Source organism: Schistocerca piceifrons, chromosome 8 (assembly GCF_021461385.2).
Source record: "Schistocerca piceifrons isolate TAMUIC-IGC-003096 chromosome 8, iqSchPice1.1, whole genome shotgun sequence".
Taxonomy (NCBI): domain Eukaryota; kingdom Metazoa; phylum Arthropoda; class Insecta; order Orthoptera; family Acrididae; genus Schistocerca; species Schistocerca piceifrons.
The window spans coordinates 390,831,545-390,853,006 of record NC_060145.1 but is presented as its reverse complement, the minus strand read 5'-3'; the positions used below and the strand labels follow the sequence as shown (position 1 = coordinate 390,853,006).

The following is a 21,462-nucleotide window of genomic DNA, read 5'->3' as shown; positions in this document are numbered from 1 at the left end:
CTTAAAGCACTCCAGGCAAATGTCCGGATGGTTTCTTTGAAGAGGGCACGACCGATTTCCATCCCCAATCCTGAAACAATCCGAGCTTTTGCTCCGCCTCTGATGGCCTCGTTGTCAACGGGAAGTTACCTTTCTTCCTTCAAATGTTGAGAAATATAAAGTTTGTACTACACACACACACACACACACACACACACACACACACACACACACACACACAGAGACAGACAGACAGAGAGACAGAGAGAGAGAGAGAGACAGAGAGAGAGAGAGAGAGAGAGAAACGAGTTTTTTCTTTACTTTTCTGATTAAAATGCAAAACTGTAATTTTCCAAAGATTATTCTGTTTTATTTACATACACCAAAAAGCAAATTGTTAACACAAAAAATGTGTTTCGGCAGGTGAAAACAAAAAATACAAGGACCTACCATATTTTACTTATAATGTGAGTTATAGCTGTCTCTAAGTGGTATTGCTTCTTCTGATGTCCAAATTAAACTGAGATCGTTTTCGAAGTCATTACGAGTCGTCGTGATCATTTCATTTTACGGTTCCGATGCCGGTTACCGTTTTGTGAGGGTTCCAAACGAGGAAAATAGTCTTGGACGTCTTCCACCACTGGTGCTTCAATAGTAAGATCGAAATTCCCCTTGACAACTTCAATCTCTCTCTCTCTCTCTCTCTCTCTCTCTCTCTCTCTCTTCCTTCCCTCCACCCATCCTTTCAAGAACCACTTAAAATGACCTTACGACGAAATAACAGCAAACGAAATGCTTTATAAACAAATTCGAAGAACCTTTACAGACACTGCCTTCTGGTACAGAGGCCGAGCTCTTCTCCCACTTTACCGCAGGTGTACCCTGAAAGAAGATAAACATATCGTTGGAAGGCAACAGCCTGTCAGCACGTTACTACCACACGACCCTCCTGCAGCATCTGTGTGTTTACAATCGCACGGAAATGACAACCTTCATATCGTATGCGGCGAGCAGAGCCCAAATGTTAGCAATAGCTGTGGAGCCACTGCTTCTGGAAATATCCTGAACTCCGTCGCGTATTTATTGCGTTTGGCGGTAGACAGATACAAGCGTGACCTTTCAGTAAGGACAGTTTGTTCTATACGCAGGTGCAGTAGCAGAACGATTGATTGGGAGGTGTTTGTTTAGAGCCACTTTGATCAGTCATTTTGTCAGACGCGTATTCCTTCCCAGGTATGCGGAAATGCCGTCGTTCTGTCTGGAGCAGAAATAAAATCGCCTTGTATTTTCTTTGTTTACTCACGCGCCAACCTTTTTTCCTTTTTTTTGGCTCTGACTGAAATGGATACTTCCGGCTCGGAAACGCGGAAGGATAGACCTTTTCCATTTTTAGATGAGCCGGAATTCGGAAGCGCCTACTCAGCGAAAATACAAACATGACCACATGATTACAGAAGGAAGGTTAGAATTTAATAGTTCGCTGACGTTGAAGCCATTAGAGATGAATTAAACGAATTGGACAAGGAAGCAAACGGCTGTGGAATGTTTATGAAAATATGACCGTATTTGAAGTGATGTGATGGAAGAAGGTAAAAATATACGTCTAGATGGTTGTGAAGGGATTTCCCATTCCTCCCCAACACGCTTCGGTGTTTTTAACCGCGTTGCTCGTGTGACGTGTAATAATCAGTTCCATGTTTATCATCACTTACATTTATCTATTATCCAGTATTTGTGAGCCAGTTATCAACTCTCCACAGCCTGAGAGCCCATTTGGATTGTTTACCGAAGTTAGGAACCGCTTTTTTTCCCCAACAGATTCGCAGAAACTGTGGAGATAGGGAAGGAGTTTTCAGTTTTCGTTATCTGACGCACGGTCTTCCTCGTCGGCGTCTGGACGCTCACTGTGGCTCCTCTATAGATAACTCTCACTGCTTTTTCAGGCGCCAAAATATTTTGCGTGACTGCCTACTTAGCCTTTCTAGTTGGAACAAGTTGACGATATAATGTTTATATCCAGACTAAGGCGACGAATGAAACTTTGTACCAATACTGGGATTCGAACCCGGGTCTCCCGCTCACTAGGTAGGTGCGCTAACCACTACACCACCCTGGCACAGTGGCTTTGCGCAACTGCACGCAGTACTCCTGCACGCCTCCCTTCTCAAGTCGACGATACGTGAATGGTTAAACGTTCGGATCCTGGCACCGGCACAATGTAATTTTGATCTACATACTCATCTATTAGGTGACATCTTGTGTCATTATGACATTTGTACGTAATTCTCACTACAGTAGAACAGACAGAAATGTATGTGACATCGCAAGGCAACAATGAGCGTTTTCCGTGACTACTACTGGGCTGTAGACAGCGCCATATTATGCAACTATTAACCAATGGGGTGGATTAATATAAAGACCAATAGAAAACAGCTATTTCAGCCAATGACAGATAATAAAGGAAGCACCAATAAAGCATACCCTTCACCCCTCCTCCTCCTCCTCCTTTTACAGCCAATCAAGTAACGACACGGTTTTCTCGTGCAGCTATTTAAGGAACCAAGTGTGTTCATTTAGCAGTTAACGTAAGGCCCTGATGAAGGCTAGCTGCAACGCTGGCCGAAACGTTGGCGCATTTTAAATTATGACGATGCGGTCTGATACCCTGAAGAATTTTATTGAAGATTAACCAATCAGTTGGTTATTGCTGAAAGTGTAATTCACAAGGATATTTAATATAACCCTATTATTACACATCCTATTGAAGGCTATTTGCAATATCAGTCACAGTATTGGTTAAACAGTTTGCAATGTGACGCAATATTTTTAAAAAAGCAGAATTTTATGGGAACTGACTTTCAGCGGAAGTATACAAAACATAATATTTGCGTGGACTATTTAGTTTTAATTTCTGGTTGATATTCATTTGTTTATTACAGAAGCTGCACCTGGACACATCTATTCTTATTTATCTCGCGGACATTCAACTTCCGTTCATTTATCTGAGACCAATGAGCGTTTAAGGAGGAGCTTAGAAGTTAACGTGGAGGCAGGTGGAAAGTAAACACAAAAGACAAGAAAATAAGTAGTTCATACGACACGGAAATAAATTAAAAATAAATTAATATGGACGTGAAAGAAAATCAGCGGACACTTTACAACTGCAAGGAGAAGGGAACAGGAAGTTAGTGATGAAAATAGACATCATAACAACAGTCATGGTGGTTGAGATACGCAGAGTTCAGAACAAGGATCAAGTACGTCTGCAATGTACATAACAGCTACCGAAGATAAGTTGTGTTAAACAGTCTCGACAAATGTTCTTATACACTGTGGTGTCAGCTTAGTTACGATTCTGTTTATATCTTCAGCGCCAAATGGCAACGTATGTCCATTCTACCTTCTTCTCATTAGAGTAGCTGTGAGGCAAACGTTCTGGAATGAAGTTCACGACGAGAAAACCAGCTGCGGAGGTCATCTTCAGACGCCATTCAGAATGTACCATCATTCCTTCGCTGTAAGATAGGGTTGCGAATAGGCAGTGTAGGAAATTATGCAGACCGGCACAATAAAAACACAATTAATATCCACATACCACTAGCGAGCTTTTTGTTCTCTTTTGGAGAGTAATGCATACTCTAATAAATAAACTATTCGACTTCTATATATTTCTTTCCTGTTCTCTTTACTTTGCTGTGTGAACAGCCACTTCCAAGGATTTCCAGTCTATTTTCTTTGGTTCTTTTTATAGATTTTAAACATGTGTCGACGAGTGTTCGTTACAAACAGTGCCACGGTATGTTTTCAGGATTACCGGCAGAGGGCCGCCGATGTCCGTTTCGGAGGAGCTCTTTAACATAATTTAGGCAAACAAGAGGAAACTTAAATCGTAATGTCTGGATTAAGATTTGAGGTCGCTGCGTCTTGAAAACATAGCCGTGCTAACTTTCGGAGTTGCGTGGAATATTCCATAGATATGTTGCTAGTAAATATCTCTGTAGACCCAAGAGGTCTACCTGCGAGTGAAAAAAAATCTTCCTTCTCTCGACTCATACATAGAAATATACTTCTCTTTGCTAGACCTGCTGTCCAGGAGCGTAATAATCAGAATGATGTATGTAGGCTTGAATAGATCTAAAATAGAAAGTAATAATGAAAACAGCACATCATTTATCTGGTGACGTGCTGCTAGCCATGTTATGGACAAAGTGGTCCATGTGGCACCTTTGTTTTGGACTAAATACCATGCACTGCAAGAAGTCGGGGACTCGTTATCTGTGTGTAGATCCGTTCGTGTAGAATTCAGAGAAAACTTTGTTTGCGGAAGTTGGAAGCTGCGTCTCTTACTATTGCTTCCGGTCATACAGCACGACGAACGTTTTGAATATGGGCGATCCTAAACAGCTTGAAGTTTCCCTGGTCTGTCAAATTATTGTATCAGACATCGTGTTTGAAATCTTTAATCATACAGTCTCAGCTCAATAACTATGGACACTTGTGAACGGTATATGACAATGACTAACGGTGGGGGTGCATGGTTTGCTGTTTTATTAAACTAGATTTTCATTTGCCTCCAAAGAGTTGACTTTACTCCAATGTAGAAAGATCGAAGTTGATCACTGTGCATCGAACGAGGTACCTCTGAGTCAGTAACTAATCACTAACCACTAGACAACGGGCACGCTTAACACTTAATTTTCTCGAGCTCCGCCAAGTGGAAACTCAATGGAAGACACCGATGTCACAGTCTACAGATTCGGTGCGAAGAACTTCCGCACTGTGCTAGGACAGCGCGCGTGTTATCCGTGTTGCACCGTCTGCGACCTCGACACTAGCACCCGCATCTGTTTTCGTTCTGGGAGGTTGTCACCCCGCGTCCCCACGAACGGTACGGCAATTAATCTCGCAGCGGCCAGTAGTGCCAACCTCTGACGCCTCACGGCCTTCCACATTGTGCATACTCAGCTGGCGCCGACATGAGACCCGACGGTTGCAGTCACGTGACGCTCGGAAACTAAAATTAAGGCGGCCCGGAGGCTCACATGTTTCCCTCGGCACGTGTCTAACACTCCCTCAGCTTCTTTCCTAACCGGAGCAGACAGACTTTATGCCGCTGGGAGTGCAGAGAAAGTTTCACGAGCGACTGCGTCGTTAAACGCGGCCGGACATTAGTTTCCAGGTTTAACGGTCCCGGCTGTTCGTTATGACCGCCTGACTGTCCCGCTACACGTTCCGTGCCTGCCGTTCATCACCCCGTTGCTTGTCTTGAATCCGTAAAGCTCAACTATTTCCATAAATTCTACGAAATAAAGATCTATTCAGATATAGGTACAGTGAAAAGACAAAGAAACTGGTACACCTGCCTAATATAGTGTAGCCCCCCCCTCCCCCACCAACGAGCACACAGAAGTGCCGCAACACGGCGTAGCATGAACTCTACTACTGTCTGAAGTAGTGTTGGAGGAAACTGATGCCATGAATCCCGTAGGGCTCTCCAGAAATCCGTAAGAGTACGAGGAGGTGGAGATTTCTTCTGAACAGCACGTTGCAAGGCTTCCCAGATACGCTCAATAAGGTCCATGTCTGATGCGTTTGGAGGCCAGAGGAAGTGTTTAAACTCAGATGAATGTTTCTGTAGCCACTCTACAGCTATTTTGGACGTGTGGCGTGTCGCATTGTCCTGCTGGAACTGCCGAAGTCCGTTGGAATGCACAGTGGACATGAATGGATGCAGGTGATCACACAGGATGTTTACGTACAAGTCAGCTGTCAGAGTCGCTTCTAGACATATCAGGGGGGGGGGGTCCATATAACTGCAACTGGACATGCCCCACACCATTACAGAGCCTCCATCAGCTTGAACAGTCCTCTGACGACATTCAGGGTCTACTGATTCATGAGGTTGTCTCCATACCCGTACACGCCCATCCTCTCGATACAATTTGAAACGAGACTCGTCGTACCAGGCATCATGTTTCCAGTCATCAACAGTCCATTGTCTGTGTCGACGAGCCCAGGCGAGGCGTAAAGGTTTGTGTCGTGCAGTCATCAAGGGTACACGTGTGGGTCTTCGGCTCGAAAGGCCATATCGGTGATATTTCGTCTAATGGTCCGCACGCTGACACTTGTTGATGGGCCAACACCCAAATATGCAGCAATTTGCAGAAGGTTTGCACTTCTGTCACGTTAAACGATTCTCTTCACTCAATGTTGGTCCCATTCTTACAGGATCTTTTTCCAGCCGCAGCGATGTTGGAGATTTGCTGTTTTACCGGATTCCTGATATTCATGGTACACTCGTGAAATGGTCGTACGGGAAAATCGTCACTTCATCGCTGCCTCGGAGATGCAGTGTCCCATCGCTCGTTCGCCGACTATATCACCATGTTCAAATTCAAAGCAACTTGAAAACGTGCCATTGTAGCAGCAGTAACCTATCTAAAAACTGTGCCACACACTTGTTGTCTTATATAGGCGTTGCCGACCGCAGCGAAGTATTCTTCCTTTTTACATATATCTGTATTTGAATACGCACGCCTATACCAGTTTCTTTGGCGCTTCAGTGTATTTTTTATTGTTAGTCGACACACTCTGTGAACTGAAGTTCAGAACTTTGGCCGCTCCTTGTGATGCAGGCACAGGTAGGCACAGGTTCATTTGGACTTTTAGAAGTGGCTAAGCAGAAACCGAGGCAATAATTTTTGATATCATAACAGAACGACAGCGATCGTTCGCATTATTAAAATTATCAATACTATTTTGTTTGAACTTATGTTTTACTGCAAAAAAAAAAATAAAATAAATAAAAATCATGTTGGACCAATCAGAGAAGGGCATGGTGTGATGGCTGGAGTTTCAGATTGAGAAGATTTAATTTATCACAACCTTTCATAAACAGAATTTAGAGGAAATTTCTTTGGCTTCATGCGGCCTGCAGGTTGAACACCATTTAAAGTATTTCTCCTCACACACCACTGGCCATTAAAATTGCTACACCGAGAAGAAATGCAGATGATAAACGGGTATTCATTGGACAAATATATTATACTCTAACTGACATGTGATTACATTTTCACGCAATTTGGGTGCATAGATCCTGAGAAATCAGCACCCAGAACAACCACCTCTGGCCGTAATAACGGCCTTCATACGCCTGGGCATTGAGTCAAATAGAGCTTGGATGGCGTGTACAGGTACAGCTGCCCATGCAGCTTCAACACGATACCACAGTTCATCAAGAGTAGTGACTGGCGTATTGTGACGAGCCAGATGCTCGGCCACCATTGACCAGACGTTTTCAATTTGTGAGAGATCTGGAGAATGTGCTGGCCAGAGCAGCAGTCTAACATTTTCTGTATTCAGAAAGGCCCGTACAGGACTTGCAACATGCGGTCGTGCATTATCGTCCTGAAATGCGGGGTTTCGCAGGGATCGGATGAAGGGTAGAGTCACGGGTCGTAACACATCTGAAATGAACGTCCACTGTTCAAAATGCCCTCAATGCGAACAAGAGGTGACCGAGACGTGTAACCAATGGCACCCCATACCATCACGCCGGGTGATACGCCAGTATGGCGATGACGAATACACGCTTCCAATGTGCATTCACAGCGATGTCGCCAAACCATCATGATGCTGTATACAGAACCTGTATTCATCCGAAAAAAAATGACATTTTGCCATTCGTGCACCCAGGTTCGTCGTTGAGTACACCATCGCAGGCGCTCCTGTCTGTGATGCAGCGTCAAGGGTAACCGCAGGCATGGTCTCCAAGCTGATAGTCCATGCTGCTGAAAACGTTGTCGAACTGTTCGTGTAGACGTCCCCATCGTATGACTCAGGGATCGAGACGTGGCTGCACGATCCGTTACAGCCATGCGGATAAGATAGATGCCTGTCATCTCAACTGCTGGTGATACGAGCCCGTTGGTATCCAGCACGGCGTTCCGTATTACCCTCCTGAACCCACCGATTCCATATTCTGCTAACAGTCATTGGATCTCGACGAACGCGAGCAGCAAATTCGCGATACGATAAACCGCAATCGCGATAGGCTACATTCCGGCCTTTATCAAAGTCGGAAACGTGATGGTACGCATTTCTCCTCCTTACACGAGGACAACAAAGTTTCACCAGGCAACGCCTGTCAACTGCGGTTTGTGTATGAGAAATCTGTTAGAAACTTTCCTCATCAAAACTAGACATGATTGTCTCAATGAGAATTCCGCGATCGTTCATTAAATAAAATATGGCGTTTCAGTCTTCGTCGCTATTCTTTATTTTGAATTACCGGTTTCGGGCTAGCTGCCCATCTTCAGATCTGTTAGACAAAGTTAAAAATGTAATTAATAAGAGAGATACAGTTAGTGATAGAAATATCTTAGTTTACAAAAAGAAATTTTGGAGCGTATTAAATGCCAAAATACCATATATTGTAGTTACAGAGTAACTTGTCCGTACAGAACACTCGGTTCGCTGTCATAAGTAAAGTAAATTTCAATCTGTTAAAACCCTATATCGCAGTTTTTAGGAGTAACCTGATTGGTAACAGTAAAAAGTGCCCTCTACCTATAACAATTGTGCATGTTATTATTTCTCCGTATATGTTAATGGGGAATATTCTTTTTAATAAAACAATTTTTAAGATAATAAATTATTAAAATGAATGTTCCCCAATAATATATACGGAGAAATAATAACAGATGCACAATTGTTATAGGTAGAGGGCACTTTTTACTGTTACCAATCAGGTTACTCCTAAAAACTGCGATATAAGGTTTTAACAGATTGAAATTTACTTTACTTATGACAGCGAACCGAGTGTTCTGTACGGACAAGTTACTCTGTAACTACAATATATGTTATGTTGGCATTTAATACGTTCCAAAATTTCTTTTTGTAAACTAAGATATTTCTATCACTAACTGTATCTCTCTTATTAATTACATTGTTAACTTTGTCTAACAGATCTGAAGATGGGCAGCTAGCCCGAAACCATTAATTCAAAATAAAGAATAGCGATCGAAGACTGAAGCGCCATATTTTATTTAACTTTCCTTATGTCAGCACGTTGTAGATGTCGCCACCGGCGCCAGCACTGTGTGAATGCTCTGAAGAGCTAATCATTTGCATATCACAGAATCTTCTTCCTGTCTGTGGCACGTCATCTTCGTGGTGTAGCAATTTTAATGGCCAGTAGTGTACGTATAGACAAAATCAATTGCAGCGACATTTGTTGAAATGACAACGATAATCTGCTTCTGCAGACTCGATTGCTGACACGATATTTCAGCACCGCGAAAAATACGTAATGAGATGGTAGCAGGGCGAGGTAATGGGGCTGGGGAGACTGAAAGCGCGGGCGCACGGAGGGAGCGGGGTTCGGCTCGGCGGCCGGGACGCGGCCCGCCGGCATTGGCAGTGGCTGGCGGCCGTTCCCCCGACCTCGCCCTCGGCAGCCACAGCCACAGCCGCCGCCGGTCGTTAAGGCTAGGGGGAGTGCTGGCGGCGGGCGCCGCTTTTCAGCCGCGTGGGCGCCGCGCCGCAGCCCGCCTTTACGACCGCCTCGTAACGCAGGGCGCCGTGAGTGCAAGTGCTCGCAACATCAAACGGCCACAGCGCTGCAGTCACCAGGTCGATACCGAGCACCACCCGGAAATTACTGGGCAGAAAAATTCAGACTTTTTTCTTGACGAAAACTGCCGAACTCCCCAGCCTATGGAATATAACTCGGCGAAGGCAATATACCGGGTGATCAAAAAGTCAGTATAAATTTGAAAAGTTAGTAAACCACGGAATAATGTAGATAGAGAGGTACAAATTGACACACATGCTTGGAACGACATGGGGTTTTATTAGAACAAAAAAAAAGTTAACAGAATGTCCGACAGATGGCGCTGGACAGGAAAACGACAGTGACTGCGCATGATAATCGTGTATAAAAGGAGCTGTATTGAGAGAGAGAATCAGATGCGCCAGCAGTCGCAGCATGTTGACGTTACCTGAAAAGGCGCTTTTAGTGAAGCTGTATTATCAGAATGGGGAATGTGCTAGTTCAGCGTTACGATCCTATCACGATAGGAAGGGGATTGGAACGGGTAAAGGTCCGTTGACAAATGCAGCTGTGGCGAGAATGATTTCGAAGTTCGAAGCCACTGGTTGTTTAGACGATAGACCCCGTAGTGGCCGACCGAGAACGAGGCGTAATGCTGCTGAGACAGTTCAGGAAGAAATGGAGACTGTAGTGGGTTCGTCTATGCACGGGGAAGTCAGCGCTCGTGCAGTCGCACATCGCTCTGGCGTTCCATACACTACTGTTTGGTTGGCACTTAGGCGCACCCTCCGATGCTATCCGTACAAAATCCATCGGCATGATGAACTGTTACCTGGCGATTTAGTGAAGCGGAGGGCATTTGCGGTGTGGGCGTTTCAAAGATGGCGGAAGATGACGATTGGTTCAGTAACGTGTTGTGGACCGACGAAGCTCATTTCACTCTACGAGGGTCTGTCAACGCCCACAACTGCAGAATCTGGGCTACCGAAAATCCTAGAACTGTCGTGGAAACTCCATTGCACGACGAGGAAGTCACGGAATGGGTTTGATTTACCATATCTACCGTTATCGGGCCTTTTTTCTTCGAAGAAATGCGTGATTCTGGTTTTGTAACTGCTACCGTGACGGGTGAGAGGCAAGCCGATATGTTACAGAATCGCATCATCCCCAGCCTAGGTGATAAACACCTGCTGCAACGTACGATGTTTATGCAGGATGGCGCTCCGCCCTATATTACTAGACGCGTGAAAGATCTCTAGCGCGCGTCGTTGGGTGATGATCGTGTGCTCGGCCGCCACTTTAGTCAAGCTTGGCCTCCCAGGTCCCCAGACCTCATTGCGTGCAGTTATTGGCTTTGGGGTTACCTGAAGTCTCAAGTGTATCGTGATCGACCGACATCTCTAGGGATGCTGAAAGACAACATCCGACGCCAGTGCCTCACCATAACTCCGGATATGCTTTACAGTGCTGTTCACAACATCATTCCTCGACTACTGCTATTGTTGAGGAATGATGGTGGACATATTGAGCATTTCCTGTAAAGAACATCATCTTTGCTTTGTCTTACTTTGTTATGCTAATTATTGCTACTCTGATCAGATCAAGCGCCATCTGTCACACATTTTTTGAACGTTTCTATTTTTTTGCTTCTAATATAACCCCATGTGATTCCAAGCACGCGTGTCAATTTGTACATCTCTATCTACATTATTCCGTGGTTTATTAAGTTTTCAAATTTATACTGACATTTTGATCACCCGGTACATACAGGTTCCTCGAGTTTGTGGGAAGAGGCGGAATGGCACCTTTAAAGAGAACTCTGCCCTTCGAACCAAACAATCGCAAATACGGTATCATCTTCCCCCTCCGGTGGCCATGCGGCGTGCTATTATGCGCAAGCGGAAGCACTACTATTACGTGACTGGCAGCGGTCATTTCAGTGCCTGAGAGCTAATTCCGACCGCGCCGTGTTCCCATCCACCGAGGCAGAACCTTCCCGGGGCGGGGAAACACGCGAGCTACGACGACAGGCACCACCTATGGCGTCGTACTTCCCTGAGGCGTCCGAACAGGTCGGCTTGGAGATTCCAGCGCTCCAGCAGCGTACGGCGATCTGGTTCAGGCTGGAGAGGCCACGTAACGGCGAACTGCCTCCTACTTCCACAGCCGACCGACCGTCCGGTTGATTGCGTATTCTGGACGCGGCAGACTCGGCGGCGGCGGAGGTACACACGGAGACCGAGCCGCCTCGAATCGGGGACGAGCATTCTTCCCGCCGTGGGCCCACTGTTTGTTATGTGTGTGTGTGTGTGTGTGTGTGTGTGTAGCGGAGGGCTTTAGAAGTGGGCGGGCCTTCAAGCGTCGCGCATGCTTTCGCCTCCCTGTAACAGAGAGGAACGTTAAGACTGAAAGACGCTCTGTCAGCTATTTGAAGATCAGCTCATAAACGTTTTCGAACTGAAGCCCTTTTTACACCAGTGAGTTTCTGGTCAAAATCAGCTCCTCGTGGTGGGCGCGTGTAAACCGGCCACCAACAACGTCGCGATGCGTCACGGACGAGAATTACCAATTGACACCACTGAGTGTGTCTAGAATTCGACAGTCGGCACAATCAATGCTGCAGAATGTGCTTGCGGTGTAATAGGTTTTTCTGGACCCGTCTGCTAACTTATTCTCGCTGCGCTCACTGATGTTATGGATTATGCTTTTATCTCTTCTTAATCTTCGTCTTTTTGTTTGCTCTGTTCCGTGACTCATTGCAGAAGCTGCATTGGACTTCATATCTTCTCTACTAGTTTTCTGCTGTAAGAAGGTCAAATATCTGAATAATAAGTTACTTGTAATATGTGGAAAATACATAAATAAAAGCTAAGTAGCCGGAAAACATTTTAATGAAAATTGCACCAACAGTGCAAAAACCAAATCTAAGGAATGAGGAAAATACCCTTTCGAAGTTATTTGGCAAGTAGAAAGAAAACGAGATACAAAGGATAAAGTAAATAGACTCTTTACTGCATTATAAACGTTTCTGAATGTGTTTGTACCTTTATATCTTGCCGAGTAAATGGATGCTGATGTTTTGAAATGCTTGGCTAACACTTTCCCTGTCGCAAAATTTTGCACATGGTTGCAAGATCAGAGACCGTGAATACTTACAATTGAAAGAAAACAGCCCTCGGTCACTATTTTTAACGAATTAACCGGGTTTCAACACTGCTAGGAGTATCTGCCTCAGAATTTAAATCAAAGAATTGTCTGTAACATGGTCATAGAATTATGACTAATAACGATCATACAGAATATAAGTACAGAATCATCGTGAAAGACTGGCAGTACTTATGACATTTATGAAATAATAAATATGCCAAAAGGGCATTAGTCACAAAGGTATTTAAGATAAAAAATTGTAGTCCGTTTGCAACCTGTAACCGCTCCAGTAACGAGCAGCCCTTAGTGGCTCGCCATCACAATTTTTTTATCTTAAATATCTTTGTGACTAAGGCCCTTTTGGCATATTTATTATTTTATAAATGAAATAAGTATTGCCAGTCTATCACGATGATTCTGTACTTATACTCTGTATCATACGTTTTTAGTCATAATTCTGTGACCATGTTATAGACCAGCAGTGTTGAAACCCGGTTAATTCGTTAAAAATAGTGACCCAGGGCTGTTTTCTTTCAATTGTAACTTTTCCTGTCCTTTCATTTATCATTCGTGTGTAGAATTTACCATCCAACTCATGAACTTTTCTTAGATCATTAGTAAACATTACTGACCCTCTTAGTTCCTTAATTCTATATTTTGACCACCATTCTGTTTACAAACTGCACAGTAGACAGGCCTCACAACATGCGCAGTTTTGACGAGGAAGTGCTAACAAAAAGATGACTCGTGACAGACGAGAGCCTGTCCAGGGATGCTGCAGTAGACTCACATTACCAAAAGTAGTCGATACAGACAAAAAAGTCAGTCTGCGCAAATGAAGATTAAAGCCAATCGTCTGTCAGCTCTCGTCGTGCTCTGATTAGTGTTTTCACCACGTGCTTCTTGGTCCACCATTATATTTCAGCCATCCGTCTTACAAGAACTCAGCATTCTGCTGCAATCAGCTTCTGCCACATCAAATTTATCAAACAGGGATCCTTTCTTCAGCTTTCGAAATTTTTATTCCTATACGAGTACTGGCCATTAGAAAACGAGATTAAAGGAATGGCTTTAAGAGCTCATTGAAAGAAAGGAAAAGCTAAGTCTTAGTAAGAGCGGCACTTAATGATACTATCTGGAGGGAGGTCACAGTGATCTTGTCTTAAGGTGCTTTAAATTTTCCGTAAACGGATAAACTACGTCACAGTCCAATATGGAGAAGGGTAGAGAATTAATCTTCGTTTTCGGTAGACGCAGATGGCAGATCACAGACTATGCTATACTTAATGAATGTTTCGTATGCCATTTTTCATTGCGATGCAGTGAAGTAGTGCAAGTATTAAGTAACAGAGACCAGTTCAACCGTGTGAATTAATTTAGCTTCCCTTGCGACAGCACAATGGTGACTGATGTACGAGTCTAAATATTAACGGCTCTTCTTTGTACCATTTTAACCACAATTCTTGGGCGGAAATCCGTATTTTTCTCGCTACAGGCTGCTGGTATCAAGGATACTGTAACGCTCCCCGACTTTTCGTCAACTCTAAGAGCATTACAAGAGGGCAATCGGAAATATGCTGACCAGCGAAGACAATCTGGCCGGACCGCCGTGTTCGCCGTCTCCCTCACTGCATCGCGGAGAACGCTCTGTCGCCTATTCACTGACCAAGACTGGCGAGTCTGTTACTCTTTCAAGTGTGACGGAGCGGGGGAACCCTGATACAGCTGCAATGCGTGCATTCCATTCCAACTTCTTGCACGTTACCAGGTGCGCGTTGAAGGAAATCTTTTGTGCTTGTGTTTCAGCACTTGGCGGTTTTCTTCGAACTCTACTCCCACATTTGTATCGGGAAACTTAATTCATTCGTCATTACTATGCTTCCGTGATAAAAAGTGTTTCCCATATCTAGGAGGAGTGTGGGCGTTTGGATGTGGAAAAGATGTCGCACGAGCTCCCATTTTGTTCAGTTTTCGATTATCTAACGGTCCTTCCCAAGCCGCAAAGTCAGGTCTCATTTTAATAGATGGGTCATGGCAAAGAGGCAATAACGAGTCTTAATGCTATTGACATCCTCTTTCATGGTATGATCAAATTCATAAAAGCATCACAGTTACAGCTTGCTTGTTCAGACTAGCGAACCTGCTAACATAAATATATGTCGTCCAAAGATAGGGAGGAAACACCCAGGAATTTGGAATTTATGTGTACAGAAGAGAACGAAGAGGGGGAGGGAGCAAAAAGGGCGAGAGGGGATGGGGGAGCAAAAAGGGGGAGAGGGGATGGAGGAGCAAAAAGGGGGAGAGGGGAGGGAAAGCAAAAAGGGGGAGAGGGGAGGGAAAGCAAAAAGGGGGAGAGGGGAGGGAAAGCAAAAAGGGGGAGAGGGGAGGGAAAGCAAAAAGGGGGAGAGGGGAGGGAAAGCAAAAAGGGGGAGAGGGGAGGGAAAGCAAAAAGGGGGAGAGGGGAGGGAAAGCAAAAAGGGGGAGAGGGGAGGGAAAGCAAAAAGGGGGAGAGGGGAGGGAAAGCAAAAAGGGGGAGAGGGGAGGGAAAGCAAAAAGGGGGAGAGGGGAGGGAAAGCAAAAAGGGGGAGAGGGGAGGGAAAGCAAAAAGGGGGAGAGGGGAGGGAAAGCAAAAAGGGGGAGAGGGGAGGGAAAGCAAAAAGGGGGAGAGGGGAGGGAAAGTAAAAAGGGGGAGAGGGGAGGGAAAGAAAAAAAGGGGGAGAGGGGAGGGAAAGAAAAAAGGGGCAGAGGGGAGGGAAAGAAAAAAGGGGAGAAAGGATAGACAGAAGATTAGTACATTCTGGAATAGGCCAAGATAACTGGCTGTATGCCATACAAAGGAACCATTACAACATTATCTTTAATCGACCAGATGGCAACTTGAACATCATTTGCTCCAAATGCAAGTTTCCCCAGTGTCTCAAGTTTAGACTCTAAAATATTAAGCCTCCTTTTTAGGTTGATGGCTATATCTCCATCTTACATGAGTAGCCGTAAAGCGTTGGTTCTGAATGTACAGTCGGCAGTAAGCACAAATGATAAAGCTCCCTGAAGACAGTATGCAGTACTATGACACACGTTAAATAAAAAAAAATGCAAAGCTTATTTGACACCAGTAGTTAGATTCTAAGTAATACTGCACACACAGAGGGAAAAAAAGTGACATTACATTTGTTTTGAAGTTCATGCTAAAATAAAGACAAGATTCTAGTCATGGACGTGTTTGCAATAACAAAGAGTCCATAGCGAAAATAAAGGGGACAAATAGATTTGCAAACAAAAGATACTTCTTATTATTGTTAAAGTAGCAAATTGGCATTAAAAACCACTGGGCTTTAAAATTTCGCCGAAGTATAAGAATCAATTTTTAAATTTTATTTTAGTTTCGAAGTTAATATCTGGTAATAGAAAAAATGATGAGGAGGGCATGTTGCTCGAACCGACGACGCAAGGTGCGAATGAACCCAACAACCGTGGCAAGGGAGTTTTTAGTGAGAATTTGTAAAGTTTCGAGATACGCTGTAGTGGCTATTACCGATAAGATAAAAATGCAAGTAGCCGAGAAGATAACATAACTAAGGATTCTGACCCTTTCTATACATACCCTGTACACACAAATGCCAAATTCCTGAGTGATTCCGTCATGGTAATTGCCAAGGATATTTTCTTTTATCGATGTGCCTGTTTTCGTTGAGAATTTTGGTAGCATAGCTTTTACAGGAAAAAAACCGAACGAGAAAATGTTATGCATGGGAAATCCAGCAATGCGAAGGGCAAAGTTGCGCAGTAACCACCGTCCTGCACAAAGGACTGAAGAAGAAAATTGCAGGGGCACCAAGGCCAGAAAAAATAATCACTCCCTTTTCCTGTGGAACGTGGAAAGTTTTGCATCTGTTGTTCTACCCCTCTTCCGCTTGAAGTTGGTGAGCCTTGGAGGCCAATCTATTGCAGTTGACCTGAACAAGATAATGTAAGGCGTCACAAAAGTTAGGAAAACTATGTATTACACTCTCAGCAGGCTTCACAAGACAAACCCAACAACTCTGAGACTTACAAATAGTGATATACTTTTTTTTAGCAGATACTCTACATTTCTCTCGCCCCCCCCCCTTCCCGATACAAATTTTATTCCGATTCTGTCACTTTTCACTGTAGGTACCAAAGTAAATGACTAGGTAAATCATCTCACAATTCGGAATCACAAGTAGGGCATACGCACTATCTGCATCAAGGTTTAATGTTGTTAATTATTAGGGTTCTAGCGAACCATGGCTGCATAAATTTTAGCGACCACTGCATACCGTAAAGCGATGCTATATTCGCTACTTGGCTTTGTTTTTCGGAATGAGTTTCGAACATATTGCTACGTGAAGCTAAATAAATGCCTATTTTGTTTAGGGAAAGTGGCATTCATTGAAGGCAGACGTATAGCCACGAGTTGTCAGTAATTGTGGGGAGGCAAGCACGCTTGTTACGGCTATAAACGTATAATTTACAGAGTAGCAGTACAGCGTTTGAAGGCGTCGGTAAACAAGAAGAGAGGTATGATGTAAAGAGGGAAAAAACCGTAAATGGGACAGAAAGCAATTACAGTACAGGGGAAACCATGATGTTGGTAAACATCAAGCCGGACATAGTCCTAAGTCTAGGAAAAGACGCAAAATGGACTGAAATGCACAAGGGGAGGCTGCAACAGTAGCAATGAAAATCATAACGCAAGTTTCGCTGATGATGCTGTGCAGATCAATTACCGTTTTGATCACAGTACTGACGGCCGTAAGTTACAGTATAGTTCGATGCTGAACTTCGTTCTACAGGTATTCGTTTCGGACTGGCCAACACAGGTCATGAAAATTTCCAGTAAAGAATTAGAAGTATTATTAAGCGGTATAGACAGTATCATTCACGAAGATCACAATGACCATGGAGTCATTCTAGAAATTTACTTTGTCTATTAGTACACATTTTACGTTTTGGCAGGTACTGATACGTTCACAACCTTACATCATTTGAGAGAGTCATAAAAAAAAAGAAAAAAAAAGCCAAGTAATATCTACAACACACGCAATGCACTTCTCACATGACAGAATTCACTAACACGCATTCTGTCTCTTCCATGAGGCTGGACCATATTAAAAAATAAATAAAAACAGTGATAGCGAGGGACAATTATACTGAGTGGAACATAACAAACACAGTTTGCTTCACAGAAGTTGGGCACAGAGCTTCGAAAACCACCACTACTACGTCTTGGCGAGTACAGTAATAAAAAAAATAAATAAATAAAATAAAAAAACAGAACCGGTTGCTTCGCTAGCTGTTTAATATTTTTGTGCGCAGTGCATTTTCGAAAACACAGAGGGCAGTGCTAACACACAGAAAGCAGCGTGTTGTGATATGCGTTTTTTCTGGAATTATGGTAAGAGGACACTGGTGAGAGGGTTGTCACATAGAAGCAAGCGCGTGTTAACAAAATTTGACAGACAGACAACATTTCCTTAATTGTTAGTCTTATGAAACTCATGAACTAAAAAAAAAAAAAAAAGTTTGGAAACTGTCACGTCCGTCTTTAGACGCCGTAGTTTTAAAGGTACAGATAACAAATCGTTGTTATTGTCAGAGATCAGATGCCTGAGCTAGATATTTAAATAATGGTTGTTACACATGAAACACTAAGAAATTTGTCTAAAATTTTAAGGAGAGCTCGATTTGATTGGTTTGACCTAATAAATTACGTAAGTTTGCACGCAACATATGACTTTCATAAATATAAACAAAACACAGAGCCTTGTGTTTCATAATTAACTTGAACTTTCAATGGGTAACTTGTCACGCATCCGCAACCGGTTCTGAAACAGCTGTGAGGACAAACAACTAAAGAGCTACTTCTGATACGTGTTTGAAGAACACACTTGCGGTTAAAAGGAAGGACCTGAGATAATCAACCGAGAAAGAACAGTTAGTCAGTCCCGAATCGCACTGCAACGCCCTTAAGCGTGGGCCTTGTGGCGTTCATTCCTACATTTAGACTGAAAACTTTCACTTCGCTTAGCAGGTTGGCGCGGCAACAGCGTTTCCCTTGTTGCGCCCAGCGAACAATGCAACAAAAAAGCGCGCGGGTAGCTGGAGCGGCAATTTTGCCGTACTCACCTAATATCGTCGGTGGCTCAGTCACTGTGGGCGCCGAGTGGAGCGTAGTTTCCTCCGTGGTAAACGTAGCGAGGGTTCACTTCGTAAACACCGTTCAGTCCAGTGGTCTCAGTCTGAATCGGCGCAGATTTTTACACACGCACTTGTGTCTCGCGTTCGACAGGCACTCGCTCGGACACCGAGCTGTCATCGACATCGCGACCGCCCATTTACACGGACGTCACCTACAGACGGGGAGCTGGAGCGGCAGGTGAGGTGATGGTGGATGCCCGCAGCAGCAGACGCCTGCCTCGTGTTGTGCTGCGTGTGTGTGTGTTGGCGCTCCAGGTGGCTCTCCGCAGACGTTGGCGCACGCGGCAGCGACTGGGCGCGTCAACTGGCGGACACCAGAGGCAGACTGAGCGCGCGCCCGCCGGCCGCGTCGGCTTATCACAGACCGGCCGCTCGGCTGTCCCCGGCTGGCTCCGCCGCGGTGGAGGGGGGGAGCGGGACCGGTCTGCGCCCAGCTCCCCACACTGCCTATCTGCTCCACCACTGGCACTCGCGCGGAGATCTCTCTCGCGGAAGCCGCGCGTCTGCTGGTGACTTCGACGCTGTCCTCGAATGCAGCTACAGAGCTTGCCATTAATATTCGGAAACCTCTATCTATGAAACTTCCTGGCAGATTAAAACTGTGTGTCGGACCGAGATTCGAACTCGGGACCTTTGCCTTTCGCGGGCAAGTGCTCTACCGACTGAGCTACCCAAGCACGACTCACGCCCCGTCCTCACAGCTGTTAATTCCGCCAGTACCTCGTCTCCTACCTTCCAAACTTCACAGAAGCTCTCCTGCGAACCTTGCAGAACTAGCACTCCTGGAAGAAAGGATATTGCGGAGACATAGCTTAGCCACAGCCTGGGGGCTGTTACTAGAATTAAATTTTCACTCTACAGCGGAGTGTGCGCTGATATGAAACTTCCTGGCAGATTAAAACTGTGTGCCGGATCCAGACTCGAACTCGGGATCTTTGCCTTTCGCGGGCAAGTGCTCTCATTCTAGAAACCTCTATCTATATTAATAAAAACGTAAATCTTCGTTCGTTAAAAATCTCAGCGCTCGCAATACCAAGGTTGGAGGAGGCCGGGGGGGGGGGGGGGGGCAGGGATTACTTTAAGACCACTTTTGTAGTCTAGTCATTTTCTTTATATGTTTCTTGTTTCTAATCAAGTCTTCTACCAGACTCCATACGTCTTTTAAATTTTGCTGTTAAAATTAACCGAAAAATTTAAGTCTCAGTAGTAGTCCTGTTGTTGATAATTCTTCCGGGTTGTATGGCCGTGGTCCATGGAATACTTCTATTCCTAACGTTTCGTCCAGTACTATGTTTAACATCCTCAGAGGTATGGCTGGTCCTGTTGAGTCCTGCCGACGTCGTTGAATTATAGTAACTGTATATTCTTTAAAGAGGTGCTGATTTGTGAGTTGGGTCCAGAACCTGAAAATACTTTGTAACACACTCTTAGCAATATAAACGCATTTTCGGTAAGGTGTATACCGACTTTATGACCGCCACAAAAACTATAAAAAGTACAAATTTCGTTACTGTTGTTGACTTTTAGTCTCAATATAGTTTTTAAAAGAGATATTGTTGTGTAAGTAAGATACTGAAACAGGAAATATTGAATACGACCTTCACTGGGAAAAGTGACATCTACATCTACATTTATACTCCGCAAGCCACCCAACGGTGTGTGGCGGAGGGCACATTACGTGCCACTGTCATTGTTATTGTTTTTTTTTTTTTTTTTTAAGTTTGGGGGCGCGCACAAAGAACCCACCCCTCCCTTGGTAATGAAAGTTTTGCAAAATGCCTTGGTGTTGCTGAGGTTAAATCTCCGAAAGTTCTTCACCGATTGCCCTGAACTTCTGACTCAACACTGCATTCGAATACGCGCTTATTTTATATATTTACTTCTTTCGATATATAAACACAAATGAAGGGCTTGGCAGTGAAAAATGGTAAGGGACAAATCAGTAGTTCTGAGAAATGGTAGCTGGTCCCGGCGGAGACTCGAGTCCTCCCTTGGGCATGGGTGTGTGTGTTTGTCCTTAGGTTAATTTAGGTTAAGTAGTGTGTAAATTCAGGGACTGATGACCTTAGCAGTTAAGTCCCATAAGATTTCACACACATCTGAACATTTTTGAGAATATGTACCACAAATATTTTAATAAAATCCCATAAATCAGATATCTGAAATACATACAAAATCATATTTTTTTCGGGTACAGCATTGCTTTATTACACAGAGTCAGTAGTTACATATTTTTAGTATGTAATATCAACTCGAAAAACATTTTTCAAAATTTCAGAAACACGTACTTAACATTATTTACTCGAAAAATTGTAATCTCAACACACTTACTTAACATTTTTTGCATGAAAACATTTTATTCTCAATGCATTTACTTAACATTATTATTTTACTTAAAACATTGTTTTCTCAGTACGTGATTGTCCATCTTTCTTCTTCGTCTTCTTGTTGCTGAACCGCAGTACCTCCTTCTGCTTGGAGTGAGTTGACCAATCATGGTATACATGAAGCTTGAGAGAATGTCTCTTAGAACAGGAAGAGGCCCATAATATTTCGGTTTAAGC

General features: G+C 44.0%; 1 protein-coding gene across 1 annotated transcript in view; it reads right to left on the bottom strand.

The window, feature by feature from the left end:
* Positions 1–19,247, bottom strand: part of LOC124711794 (probable G-protein coupled receptor No9) — an 82,514-nt gene extending 63,267 nt beyond the window's left edge. The window contains exon 1 of the mRNA XM_047242015.1: positions 18,827–19,247. The gene's annotated coding sequence lies outside the window, so the exon portion shown is untranslated. The remainder of the gene's footprint in view (positions 1–18,826) is intronic.
* Between the last annotated feature and the right edge of the window lie 2,215 nt (positions 19,248–21,462).